At 33.8% G+C, this 15487-nt stretch overlaps 1 long non-coding RNA gene across 2 annotated transcripts; it reads left to right on the forward strand.

Moving 5' to 3' along the window:
* Positions 1-1553: 1553 nt before the first annotated feature.
* On the forward strand, positions 1554-9960 carry LOC114307073 (uncharacterized). 2 transcript variants are annotated; one of them, XR_014337535.1, is made up of 9 exons: positions 1554-2129; positions 5173-5404; positions 5557-5626; positions 5846-5917; positions 7128-7183; positions 7274-7315; positions 8699-8782; positions 9529-9560; positions 9692-9960. It is a non-coding gene; the product is annotated as an uncharacterized LOC114307073 (long non-coding RNA). The 2 variants fall into 2 exon arrangements; XR_014337534.1 differs by having other exon boundaries at positions 1555-2129; positions 5842-5917.
* The last annotated feature ends 5527 nt before the right edge of the window (positions 9961-15487 follow it).

Consider the following 15487-nt stretch of genomic DNA (forward strand, 5'->3'; position numbering starts at 1 on the left):
TACCACTGTCGCCACTTCACCTCTACGACTACCATTGCCACTACCATTGCCACCACTACCACTACTGCCACTATTACTACCATTACCTCTCATTCACCCTTGCCACTTCATCTACTCTACCACTACCACAACTTCACCACTAATCTCCTTCGCCGCCACCACCACCACCACCACCATCATCTCTTATCCACCACCTTCACCACTACTGCCACTAATACTACCATTACCTCTCATTCACCCTTGCCACTTCATCTACTCTACCACTACCACAACTTCACCATTAATCTCCTTCGCCACTACCACCACCACCACCATCATCTCTTATCCACCACCTTCACCACTACTGCCACTTTCTATCCTCTACCAAAAAAAAAAAAATCATTAATTACAAAAAAATATATATTTTAACAAAAAATATTTTTTTTTGACGACGGCAACTCCCGTGGCAAAAAAAAAAGAAAAGAAAGTTAAACGACATTATTTTGTTATTTAAATTTCATTTCTGACAAAAAAAAATATTTTTTATTCCCGCCTGTTTTTGTTTTCCATTCCCGCTCTATTCTCTCTCTCTATCTCTTCTATCCATCTCTCACTCATCTCTCTCTCTCACCACCCATCTCCTTTACCACCTTCACCAGTACTGCAAACGTCATTCCACCACCACCACTACTTCCACTGTCGCCACTTCACCTCTACGACTACCATTACTACTACCATCGCCACCACTCCACTACTGCCGCTACTACTACCATTACCTCTCCTTCACCCCTTCCACTCTATCTACACTACAACTACCACAACTTCACCACTAATATTTTTCGCCATCACCACCACCACCACCATCATCTCTTATCCACCACCTCCACCACTAATGTCGCTACCTTTCCTCTACCACAAAAAATTAGTTCATGATTTTTACTAACAAAAAAAAATAGGTTGTAGAAAAATATTTTTTATTGACCACAGAAAATAAACTTTTATTTTAGTGGAAAATATTTTTCATTAAAATATTACCCCTACTTCTACCAAATAAAAAATAATAATAATATCTATATTTCTATCATTTGATTTTCATACATACTTTTTGATTTTTTTCTTTTTAATCTCTATCATTTGATTTTCATACATTGACTTTCTGATTGATTTGTAATCGATCTGTGCTTCTCTCTTATTTTACTTTTAGACCCTTGTGTTTGTATATTTGTTTTTGATGCAAGATTGTTTCTTCTTTTTTTTTTGAAAATTTTCTCTTCTCTGTTTGTTTGCTGAGAAAACCGAGCATTAGAACCAAATATAATTAAAAAATAGCTTGATTAGTTGTTGATTTTTTAAATATTTTAAATATTTTTTTAATTGATTAAAATATTAAAAAAATTCACTAAAAATAAAAAAATACTAATTAAAAACTCAAACAAATAATTTTCAAAAATTGAAACAAATTTTTAATACAAAATCTATTTTGACTCGTTCAGACCCACCCATTTGCCACGTTTGAAAAAAAAAAAAAAAAAATTAACAAATTATTCCAAAATTCCCCCCAAAATTTCCCTCATTTTTCTTCTTCTCAGTCGCGGTCATCTCTCTCTCAATCGTTTTGTATTTTTTTTCCCTTTGAATTTCAGCCTCTTTTCCTCTCGCTCATTTGTTGCATAACCCTAACCCAACCCGTCTTTGAGAGAGATGCAGAGACGAAACGACATGGAGATGAAGGCGATGTGACTCCGGTAGACGACTCCAGCAGACGACTCCGGCAGCTAGGCGAGGGGAGGCGACATCGAGGCAAGGGAAGGCGGCGACCGACGAGGTCCCTTTCTTCGATATCGCACGAATCGGCTGATTTGAACAACAATAAAGTGGAGAACAATGGAGGAGAGATAACAGGGAGCGATGTTCGTGGTGGCGAGGGAGTTATGAATTGGCAGAGTGCTAGGCTCAAATCTGAAATTCTGGCGCATCCGCTTTACGAGCAGTTGTTATCGGCTCATGTTGCGTGCTTGCGTATCGCAACACCGGTGGATTAGTTGCCGAGGATTGACGCTCAGCTCGCTCAATCGCAGCACGTGGTGGGGAAGTATTCGGGTCTCGGCCATGGTAGCATTGGCGATGATAAGGAGCTCGATCAATTCATGGTAAGTAATTAAGCTTCTTGTGCTCTGTTTTATCTATATTTTCTCTGATAATTGTTTGAATTTTGTTTGTTTGTATTATTCTTTTTGCTGTGGATGTTATTAATTAGGTGATATGTGTATGCTATTTATGAAACTGAAGATGAGTTTATTATGGGTCTTGTTTCTGATTGTTTTGTCATCCAATTTTGTCTCTATGCTGTCAAAAATCAGAACATAACAATTCATCAGGGCGAAAATTTTCCTTGCTATAGATTATTTTTTTAAATCAATTTTGATCAATATCCTCTTGACAAGTAAATATTATAGGGAAAATATTGGTTATTTTTGTTCTTTCTGTACTTGTTGCGTTCGTATGGATCTGCGTTGTAATGTGAAGAGTGGCTGGAACAAGGGCATCAAACGTTTTGCTCATAAAATTAAGTTATTTTAGGATCTTATAGTATTGTTATACTAAATATAGGATGAGAGGTCTTGATTAGTTGTCTTTGCTCTTAAATTAAGTTCTTGGTAGGAACTTTAAAGTATTGTTTTACTAAATTATATGAGAGGTCTTGATTTGCAGTGATAGACAATTACTTATTGGAGCTGAGACTGTTGATATGAAAAAATGGCCAATATTGCTGCTTATTCATTGAGTGTTACTCATGATTGAGAAGCTTTGAACTGCAGTTTTGAGAAAATATTTACTGAATTTGGATTACATGGGGGCGAAAAATTTAAATTTGGAACTACGTAGTAAAAAAATTTCAACAGCATACTTCTCACAATAATGGACTGACTCTATGAGCAATGACTACAAAATGCACCGCTGATGATGGAGATTGCCGTAAACTGAGGTTCTCCTGAAACCTAAGAGTCTGTGAGCTTAGATACGATTAGAATCAATAGCAACGCTTTCTTCTTCTTGTTCTTCTTTAAGAAATTAATTGACGCAAACAATAAATCTCATAACCTCTGATTGAGAAAGCTTTGAAGTTGTTATGATAATATAATTTTTGCATTTTTCAATTGAGGATACCCTGAACTCATATTTGATTGAAGTTAGTTAGTTAATCAATTAGGGAAATGTGATATTAATTTTACCATTTATATAAAACCCATCTAAATAAAGTTTTAAAAGTGTAATGCATTCACAAAATTAAAAGATGTAGAAAGTGATGATGATGTGACTCAAAGCCAAGATCATTTTCAATGAATCTGAAAGTTGAAGCAACAATTTCATTAAATATTTTTTACTGTCAAAGATGATCAGCATATGCTACTAGATGATTCTGTTGCTTTAAAGTCATTTCCAAGTAAAGTCGTTTCCAAGATAACCAAACACATTATTGTCTCTCTGCGTCACATCTTAATTGGACATTTCAAACTGTAGACCTATTAACAATGAGAATAAAGGCATTTTAATAATGATTAGGTTAGGTGTACGACGAGTATGTGGAAAAACATGAACTCATTGATTAACTCCAATTTTAGGGTTTTAGTTTCGTTAAGAAGGTACTACAACTAAATGCATTAGTTAACTATTTTGTGTTGTTGAATTAAAACTGCTTCAATTCTTAGGCTCTTGTGGATGAATTTGAGTTTTCTCTATTGGAAATTCTACAAGAGCTTGAATTGGTTCCCACATCTAGAGAACTTGGATTGAATGGTAGTAAAATTTTCTTAATGCCATACATTTTGGAAGAATACAAGTAACTGTCAAGAATACAAGGAACTCTCTTTCTCTCCTAAATTCTTGCAAGAATACAAGTAACCATCAATATGCTTACAAGGCTTCAAAAATTTCCATTTACTAATTTCTTTGAGCAACTGTCAAGAAATTTGATTGACCAATAAGAGCTATGTTGTTTGGAAGTCTTTTACTGACAAGAAATTTATGAGAAAGCAATTGAGTGGTTCTTTTATTCTTTAATTGCTATTTTCTTTTTTCTTATTTAATTTTCATTTCAATGTCTTTTAATTTCGACATAGTTAACTATCTTGATTATGCAGGCATGGCTCCTTGCTCTAGTTGTTTTACTTCTTGTTGAGATGGCTTTGGGTATGGTTATAGATTAAGCCAACTATTTCAGTTCTCATTGTTTATAATAGCAACTGATGCAACTGTGCGGTATTCTCATCACATTCCTAAGGTTGAGTGATATGATATCACTTCCAACTTTGTAAAGAGGCATCTTAATTCTCTTTATTGACTTAATTCTTTCCTGTGGGATAAATGTTTCCTTTTCCTAGATCTTGATTCATATCTTCATTTATAAATCTAGCTTTGTCTTGATCTTGAATAGCAGCCAGTGCAAGCTCGCTCCCCAATACTTATGAAGGGTGCACCATAAAATAAATAAATAAAATCTTAATTACAAACCCTTAGGATTATGTTATGAATTTTTCTCTCTCCAAATTTTGTTACCAATCATTGTGGTCTATAGTGGGGAAGGAAGAGTGGGTTATGGTGGTAAAGGAAACATGCTATAGTCTGTCGCATCTAATGGCAGAACATAATGATTTTATTTTATTTTTGTTGTGTGTGTATCTTCTTTGGGCACTTAATTACCATCTGAAGGTCGTAGTTATAATAGAGAAAATGCCATCTGCTATAATGTATCCTTTAAGCTCAGCAGGGTAACCCACAGCGGATATTCTTATCTATAATAATGAAATCTCCATAGTAGCCACTATTTTTCTTTCTTGTCTTTCTGTTTTTCCTTTTAGTAATTTATTGAACATTACTGTCAAAGGGTCATAATAAATTTTATTGCTCAAACATTAGAAATCTTGCTGCAGAAGTCCTTTTGAGCATACTTTTTTTTTTTTTTGAAGGGGTGGACAAGGTCCAATAAGACTTTGTTTTGCTTGATTTGACCTGGCGTTGATCCTTCATGGCCTTTCTGTTCAAATGTCTAGCTTGCTTAATGTTTTTGTGGTTCACTATCTATTAGACATTGTGTTTATGCTTCCACTGAATTGCAAATTAAACTTCATGTTAGTGGAAGGAACAATACTTTTCATAAATTTCCTACTAATATCAGCTTAGCACAATGTACAGGAAAATGCTTGGTTTTTGGGCAGGTCATCGCAATTCTGAAATGAGAGCTGCACTAGCAAGTGAATGAGAGAATGACACAGAACTTGATATCCAGAACAACAGAATAACTAGAGGCACTGGACATTTGGTATACCTACAGAAATTCTATACCACGAAGTTCTGCATATGCCCGGTGGTTCACAAGTCAATAGTGATCGCATAGCAGACTCTATACATTATGGATGTGTACCTGGTAAAAGAAATATATACTCACCTAAACTTTTTATACAGAGTGCTTGTATAAGAACAGCCTGTCTTGAATTCTGTTTTCTAAGCAGTTTTTTTTTTTTTTCTCTCCAAATTATCTTATTTTTACTTATCAAATAATTGAACTTTATTTTGCAGATTGATTTAACAATGTTTGGTGGTGAACTATTGTCCCAGGAAGGCCTCTCATGAGAAGGAATTGCTTCAGGTACTTGACGTTTCCCAGTTATCCATGTAACCTGGGATTCTTCCTTTTTAAAAAGCAAACATGTTTCACTTATAAAAGTTTTAACTTATGCATGCTTCAGATTTAATTAATCAAAAAGGAAAGAAAAAGAAAAAGAAAGAGGCAGACTAGTTGAACATGTTATTTATGGTATGCACGTATATCATTGAATGTATTGTTGATGACGTTTTTCTCAAGCAGCTAAAGAAGGAAGGCAGAAGAAATCAATATGAGCAACATAAACTACAAGCTTTAAATCAGCACCAGAAAATGGTAAAGATTTCTTTCGTACAAGTGCTTCAGTAAAATTATCTAGGGCCTTTCTATTTTTATTTTTATTTTTATTTTTATTATCTGTGTCTGTACACATCACTAACTTCATTGAACAGTAAGCCTCGGTAGCTGATATGCTTTGAGACTCACTTTTTATTTCCTTAATTATTCTACATTTGGATAATGCATATGAATTATCAGGCAAGTTTCTAGAGCCTTTGTCAGGTTTGAAGGGCGTTACGGTTTACAGGAAATAATTTCTCATTATGTTTAGTCCAATGTTGATGATTGAAATGCTTAACCAAACCCTCTCCATCTGCTTAAGCTTTTAGATTAGTTGTCTAACAGCATTGCATTTGGATCATCTCACCTCCTACCCTCAAACATAGATACAAGTACAAGAGAGTACTAGATTTCTGCTTGCATAACAGGTGAGGGAAACATTTCTTGTACATTGCTGTCAGTTGAATTGTACAAGAAAGTGCTAGTTTTGATTTTTGATCAAACTGGTTTTCACTGGACAAGTCCAATCAGTACACACACACATATATATATAGTCGAGACGTGTGAAATTGAGATTAATTTCTATTCATTAAGCCAACCCTTATATATAACCTTAGGTATGTTGCTGCTGTTCCTTCTACATATCCTGCTAATCCAAAATCCAAGTTTTCTTTCTGCCTTGGAGTTTGTTTAAGCGATCTCTGTAATGCTTTTTGCCTATATCTGCTGATCAAAAAATGCTATATGCCTATATCTTAACATTTTTAGTTAATTTCTTGTGAAATTTTTCTTGAAAAAAAATTCTTATTGGCAGGGATGTCTGAACTTCATATTCTCTAACATTTGTTTTGGGTGCTTTGACCATCTAATATTTATTTGCCCATAACTGAAATAAGTAATTCATGAATGGTTTGCATTTGCATTAATCATTTCCTGCACCAATTTCTTTTTTATGTGGTTTCACTTTGGAACTTTAACTATAGTTGACAAAGGTCGAAGTCCTTTTTATTTTTTATTTGTCTTTCACTATTGTAAATAAATAAATGCTTACTTTTTGGTTGAGATCTACCAAACTTGTAGTTAAATCATATTTGTTGACAACGGTTCAAGTCTTTGTTTAGATATTTTAAGTGGATAAATGCTAACTTTTTGTATTGAGATCTACCAAACTTGAATCATATTTGTTAAAAATTCTTATATGGTGCAGGCTAGAAATAATGCACGGATTATGATCGCTGGCTCTTTAGATATGTTCAGTAATGGGTTTGTATCGTCGTGCACTTAATCTGAACTTTGGAAGTTTCTCAGGATATTTGATCTCATTATTTAACGTTTGTCCTTTATGTGATTCAGATTGTTCAAATCAGGTGTGCAGAAGGCTGGGAGCTCAAATAAGTGAGTAATCCTCTGGTCAATCTTCATTCAGTACTTCTACATGCCAGCTTATTATCCAACTTGTTCTCTGACTTACAATCTAATGGTCCACATTTGTCTGTGTACATCCAAAACATGCATAAAAATGAATAGATGAGACAAAAGTTAAATGCATTAAAGAAGCGTTGAACAGTACCACTTATGAATGTGCTTGTGTCTGTGTGTAAGAGAGAGAGAGAGAGATAGATCAGATGTGGTGCCCTGTACCGCCATAGTTTTTGAACACTTAAAAGTGGATTTTCCATTGCAAATTCATCTGTACTTGGTGATCTTTCCTTTGTATTCTTCTACTGTGGTATTGTTCCTTTTGGTTGGTCAATTGCCATACATCTAGAGTGGGCCATTCATCCTGTATTTTAATTGGTATTTGAATAACTAAAAAAGTAGAAGAAACTTATCTTAAGTGGTGGTTCCATCAAAGTGCACAAAGTACCCAACCTTGGGCCTTTAGGCACAACCTCAAAGAGTGGCTTGTCCTTATACTTGAACCACATTCTGCTGCCAGATACTTGATTCCTTAACCTTTACTATTGTATCAAGCGCTTTACCCTCAAGATATGGACACTCCAAAATTAGGTCTAAAGTGATTGTGCCATTGTTACATTGAGGTGTGAAAGTGGAAGAGTTATGTGTGGCCTACTAGATACCTATATTATATAATTTTCTTTGTTCCTTGGGAAATGACCTAAAATCAATGGTTATTACTACATTAGAGTTATCAGCAGAAAATAAGGTCGTGATTCAATGTTGTGTTTGGTCCAAGGGATACCAAATTCATAAAATCGTCTTCCAAAAGCTCATGATACAAGTGTCAATATGGATAGTGGATTTATGCTTTTTTAAAAGAGTTCTATGATCCTTCATAATTGTGGAGGGTTTCACACACTACAAGAATTTACACATTTTATAATGGTAATAAGCTGTCTTAATACTGGAAAGAGTTCTATGATCCTTCATAATGCTGGCCATCATAATAAAAGAGTTCTATGATCCTTCATAATAAGCTGTTTTAAAAGAGTTCTATGATCCTTCAATGTTCTATGCTTTTCTATTGCTGTTTGTTTTGGTTGTTTATCATTTATAATGGTAATAAGCTGTCTTAATACTGGAAAGTAACATCAATTAATGCTGCTCCTCAACCTTTGTTTTTGTAAGATAAGACGGTCTTGTTTTTGCATGAAAACTAATGATTGGCTTGTAGAGTCTAAATTGACAGTGGTATGGTTCATTGTTTTCAGTAGGGACAGAGAAAGGCATCCAATAGGGATATTTTTCAGGGTAGGTTGGCCATCATAATATTGATCCTTGTAATCTGATTCCATTTATTTATATTTTCCTTTTCAGAATATGGAAGCGGAGAAGCAGGTTAAATTTTTCCAAGGTTGTGCTGGTTCTGCATTTGCTGAACGAGATCATTCAATAATGGAGGTTACTACTTTTTCCCCTCTTAAAGTTTCTTTGTTCTACTTGGTGCACAGGAGAAGGTTGGGGTTTAATGCCAACAAAAAAAAAATTTACATATTTAGCAAAGAAAGCACATTTATTTGATGGTATACACCCGGTAAACTTAGAACAGCAGAAGAACACAACTGACAATCCATCAACTAATAACAGTAGCTGAAATGTTGAAGGTGATTGCTCAAATGAATGTGATTTTTTTTTATTGGAGTTTTCCCTGGTTATGGTTAAGGAATTTTGTTTTCTATTATTATTTTTAAGGAAAACTCGTCAGATGTATTCATTGATATCATATCTAATAGGTAGGGTAGCAGAATGGATGAATATGCTTTCCCTTGATGTCTTGGTAAAGAGAACGGAAAGGAGGCACAAATGTTATGCCACCTTATTTATGTGAACTGCAAATTTATATTTTTTTTTGGTACACGTTAATCTTTTGTGTGTGATTACTTAGATTAGGGGCCTTGATCATTAGTGCTGATTGAATGTCTGCTCAAGCTGCTCATCTACAACCCAAAGTTTAATCTAAAGCTAAGACCATCAGAATCATTCAGGTTTTAATTAATCTGTGGTATTATTCGTTAAAATAAACTTTACCAACTTTATTAAAAAATCATATATAAAAGTGAACTGAATCAATGGAGCTTTGATAGTTAACTATGCCTATATTTGTTATGGTTGTTAGCTTATTAATCATCGTGTACTGAATTTTGCAGGTACAGCAACAGGTACAGTTTTATTATGCCAGGTAGTTGTCTCAATACGATGTACATGTTTATAGGATTTAATTGATTTTTGCAAAGATACGGGTTTGCAATCCAGTGTTGCTGCCACTATCATGCTTCTCTGATAAATTTTCCAATTTTGTTTCTTTATTAGGTGCCTTACATCACTACTGCTTTGATGGATGCGAAGCATGGCACGGAAGGGCGCAAGGATTTTTTGATTGGCTATCAAGGCAACTTAGTGGATTAAGCAATTTTCCTGATGCTGTAAATCTGAATTATGTATTGTTTCAATTTGTTATGCAAGATGGATGTGACTTGTCAATGAAAACTTAGAATAGTTGTATTGTGTCGAATGTTAATGAATTATGTATTGTGTCGAATGTTAATGATTCAGTTAATTTGAATGATGCTTTAAAATTATAGGTTTATTATGGATTGAATGAATTATTAGGAATTACAGGTGTATTGTTTTCTTGCTTTGGCGACCAATTTATTAGTCGCGACAAATAAATTATTTTTTTTCGCAAAAAATGACAATTGCCGACCAAGAGTTTTGGTCGCAAAAAATACATCTATTGCCGACCAAAACAGCTCTTGGTCGTGGAAACTCATTTTTGCCGACCAAAAGTTTTGGTCGCGAAAAGTAACAAATGGCGACCAAAACCTTTTTTGGTCGTGGAATGTCACAATTGACGACCAAACTTTTTGGTCGCGGAATGTCACGATTGGCGACCAAAATTTTTTGGTCACGGAATGTCACGATTGACGACTAAAATTTTTGGTCGCGGAATGTCACAATTGGCGACCAAACTTTTTGATCGTTGAATGTGATAATTGGCGACCAAACTTTTTGGTCGGGAAAATATCATTTTTCGCGACCAAAGTGTTCTGGCGACAAAATAAATTAGTCGCGGTAATTAAATATTTAGCGACCAAAAATTTAGTCGCGAAATCTAACTTTTGCCGACCAACCACAATTTTGGTCGCGAATTACTTTTGCCGACCCTCAATTGGCGACCAAAAGTAGCGACCAAAAAAATTGGTCGCGGATAGCTTTTGCCGACCAAAAATTGACTTTTAGCGACCAATTTTTTTCTTGCCAAAAGTGTTAATTCTTGTAGTGTAATTATAGAGTCTCATTATCTGGAACTCTTATATTGTCTATGTCAATAAAAAAAAAATATATTATTATTGCATTTCGTTAATTTGTGAAAAAATAATATAAAATGTCAAAAAAATAACTTGTAACATGTGTGGAAAATGAAAAAGTCTAGAAAAGAAAAAAGATAGAAATGTCAAAAGGGTATTTTGATCTAACTATAAAACAAACATTCTTTAATAGTACACATTTAATATTTTTTCTACTATCTATAATACTGAGAGGAAGTTAATACTTATTTAATGCATTCACTTGTTAACAAAACCCTCTAAGGCAAATACTAACAAGTGCCCTTAGGTATTGTTTAAGGGAAATGCACCAATAAATCCTAAATGTTAGGATTATGTTCCATAGAGCCCAAATTTTTTTCTTATTTTCCATTTGGTCATTTTAGTTGTGAAATGACACAAGTACCATATGTAAGAGTGTAGTGCAACAAAATAGTTGTCTGAGTAATTTGGGGGGGCGTGTGTTGGGTGTCACGTTTTCGAATAGCACACTAAAAGGTTTATTACTAACCTTTTGTGAGTTGGCGTCCGTTACGTGTTACATAGGCGAGTGCAAGAGTGTCACATTTGAATGAAGTTTACCTAAGGGTTTTTTACTGCATTCCTTGGGTTGGGACTGGACAGGTGCCATATACATGCCTGACCTATGTGTTCCAACCCATTAACAACCCATTACGTGATACCGCAATTTCCCCAAAATTTCCAAAATTGAATACTAGAAAATGTGTATTGCTAAAAATCCCTAGAATGAAGCGATTCCCTGTCCTCTATGATCGTTTCTTTCATATGTGATTCAGGGGAAATCGTGAGAGATTTCATGAAACATTTGTTGGGTTACATTGATAAGGGCACATATACATTGCGCTAGTGTAACGATCTGAATAGAGGTGAAGAACGACGAAGTTGTGGTGTTACTGTCTCTGATCGCCTGTGCATGCCTTGCATCAATGGCAACGAGAGGTAAGCACCATCACATTCTTATTTGTAGTCATGTTTTTGGGTTTGTTCATATTCTAGGGTTTCTGTGTGTTGTCGATTGTGAACTGATGATATGGCAGTGGTTTATGATTATCATGTTACATTTGTGTCTTGTGAGGGAGGGTTTTGGGGTGTGACATACAACACATATTTGTTTCCCATTGTGATGATGTGAACTATAGTGGTAGTAGTTTAATTCATAGTAAATACATGTGTTGTGGTCCTTGAATGTGACCTTGTTCTGAGATGGGTTTTCATTGTTACCACGTGTATGTGTGTGTCTTTTTGGTCATTTCAATGTTTACTTTAGATGCGTGTAGTTAATGTGACAATGTTTACGTGCGTGTCTGTACGTGCTAGTGCATGAGTGTGATGGACAAACTATAGCTGTGGGAAAAATTATTGTTTGAAACAGTAACATGGTGTGTGGAGTGTATAATACATGGAGTGGTTGCATCTCATTACGAGAAGCCCCCCTGTGGTGTTAGTTTAGGACCATTGATTGTGTGTGAGACGTATTGGGGATGTATTTTGTTTTGTAATAATGAACATACTTTACATAGTTCACTGTGTGTCGCATTAATTATATATAACCCAGTGCCTTTTTTAATGTGTCCATATTTTTTTATGCATTAACCGTGTGGTTTGTTAGGGTGTATGATTATGCATATGCTTATAATGTGATCACCCTTTTCATTTTGTTATGTAAAAATGTAATTGTTTAAGTTTGCATAAATGACGCGAACTGAGTTATATTGACATATTTTTTGGGTTTATGTGTATGTTTGTGGGACTTAATCATACATGGTCAGCCAGTGTGTGTGTGTCATTGATGTATTTTTTGTTATTTGGACGGAATTGTGATTTTAATGGCAATGCAAATGTCAGTAAGAAAATGAGTTCGTGGACACGTTCACGTAAACAGAAATGTCTTGAGGATGCAGGGGTGTCAAAGGCAAATAAAATGCAGGGTCGCATCTTGTTCAAACAAACTAAACTCATTAATCCTATTGTCGGGCACCAAGTTATAAAGCCTACCACCAATCCGTCACGAAAATTAATTCAACCTTTATATTTGAATGCTATGTTTGTTTTGAGTTTTCAAATCATAATTCTAAATCAATTTCAAAGTACATTTTGAATTTTTGGTCTACCCGGTCGTCTGCTTGGACATCCTCCCGAATGTCCAGCTGATTGACCGGAAATAGTACAAAATTTATTTATTTATTTCAAATGCCAATCGCCACCTGTTATTTGGGAAAAAAGAATTTATATTTGTTTTTGATATTTTTCAAATATTCAAATTATTTTTTTAGACTAAAATGACAAATTATTTTTCTGAATTGTATTTTAAAAAGAGTTTTGTTATGAATTTTGAATAGAATTTTGAATATAGTTTTGAGTTATATGTTTGGTTATGAGTTATAAGTTTTTCAATTAAGCTTTGAAAACTCTTTATAAACTCATAACTAAACAACTTTTTTCATTACATATGTCACATTAAAAATTCAAAGCTCCAATTCAAAACTCATAACCAAACAAATTTTCTATTTTCAAATCATAATTCCAAAACTCACAAACTCAAAATACAACTCTATTATCAAATCATAATTCTAAAACTTTACCAAACACTATGTATTTGGTGGAGCTTTCCAAATATGATTCCACAACATGACTTGATTGTTTTGTTTGTTTACAATTTTTAAAAATTGATTTGACACCTACTTTTCAAAACACATCTACCCAGTCATCCTTCCGGTCGTCCGGCCGAGCGTGTTCGGGTTTTTTTTTTTTTTTTTTTTTTTTTTTTTTTTTTTTTTGCAACTGTTATTTTTATATTTTAAATAAAAAATATTTTGGGAATTTTTTAAATTTTTTTATGAGTTTTGATAGAATTTTGGGTTGTGTGTTTGGTTATGAGTTGTAAGTTTTTGAATCAAATATAATATGTGACATCACTAAATTCAAAACTATTTTCAAAACTCATAACCAAACAAATTTTTCATACTCAAATTATAATTCCAAAACACACAAACTCAAAATACAACTCTATTCTCAAATCATAATTCTAAAGCTCTACCAAACGCAAATTTTTCCAAGTTTGTTTAGTATGAAACTAGTGGAAGTCATAAGAAAATTAATTTTCTTGTATACGACTCATGATAGCGTGGTAACTAAAGTTTCAAATTCTTGCAAAAAACACAAGAAAATACCGGAAAATTTAAATTTGTTATATAATACCACTTAAACAATATGTTTTCTATTCAAAAATAAAATTTATGTTTTAAGCCCACCTGTTGGTAGGCACACGACCATAGTTCCATTATTAAGTGAAAGATGGTGTCCAAGCTCTCTCCCTCATACCAAGTGGCAGATTTTTCTATCTTAAAATAAAAAGTTAATACTAATTTTTTATTACGTACATACTTGTGCCACCTGCTAGTACCAAATGATTGAAATGCCAAGCCCATCTGAAGACTGGCCTCAATTGTTTTTTAATTCTTCCAAAAAAAGTGCATCAAAATGTTTTTCAACAAAAACAAAAATCTGTATACTCTGGATTGAAGATGATGATGATGATGATGATGATGATGAGAGAGAGAGAGAGAGAGAGAGAAAGAGATAAGTACCTAAGTGAAGAAGAGTGCGAAGAGACGAGACTTCCCTTTTGGTACCTTCGTATACCCTATGATTTGAATCCATTGATAGTTGAAATGAAATCAGAACATCATCAAAACCTGTGTTTGATTGGGGAATTTGGGTAGAATTTTAAAAAGAGAGAGAAATATAAAAGGTGTGTAAATTGTGTGAAATGTATGTAAATTTCACTTTTTTTTTTTTTTTTGTTTTGTTTTGTTTTCAAATCCTTTCTAAAATCCCCAATTAAACATAGCTAAATAGGAAAAGGACAAGAACAACAATAATTAGAAGTAATGAAATGAACAAAAAGATTAAAGGTCACTGCCGTTTTAGTGGCTGAATTGGATTATGGTGGTGGTGGGTCTCACTTACAGCGTGTTTGGTGATAAATTGAAAGGCCAGATTAGTAATCCCCTTAGTAAGAGATTAGCTTGGTTGAGATTAAGAAAATAATGAGCGGATTGAGTCTGTCTGATCGTTTGTCCAAACGTCCGAAACAGTGCATATATATATATATATTTGCAATTGCAAAAAAAAAAAAAAAAATTATATTTGCTTTAGATATGTTTTTTAAATTTTTAACAAAAGTAATTTAATAATCCCATCATTAATCATCTCCCACACTATATCATCAAAACAAATACACTTTTACTTAATCTTCTCATTAACAATACATACATTAACAATCTCTTCACTAACCATCCCTTCACTAACAATCCTATCGAACCCAATCCACCAAACAAACGTGGACAAAGGGAAATTTACTAGAGTCGACGACCATGCGGTAAGAGACTACAAAACACAGCCAAAAGTTATTTAGGGTTCGTTTGGAATGTGAGTTGGCTTTTTAGTTTTTTTTAGTTTGGGGCTAAAAATTCTCGTTTGGGATAGACTTTTTGATTTGTTTTTTACTTTTGTGGGAGAAAAAATGAAATAATTATGATTTGGATGTGACGTTTTGTCTTATTGACTTTTTAGCATATTTTGTCTTTTTGTGGCTAAAATAACCAAAAAATCAAAAAGTTTGGCATGCCAAACGAGGCCTTAGGAAGGGAAACATTATGGTACATATCATGTACACTTTAATTAATTTTATACTTGAATCATAATTGAAAAAATAAAATAATATTATAATCAAATATAATATGAGACATAACTAAAA

Source organism: Camellia sinensis, chromosome 8, assembly GCF_055761805.1.
Source record: "Camellia sinensis isolate YWXY chromosome 8, ASM5576180v1, whole genome shotgun sequence".
Lineage (NCBI taxonomy): Eukaryota > Viridiplantae > Streptophyta > Magnoliopsida > Ericales > Theaceae > Camellia > Camellia sinensis.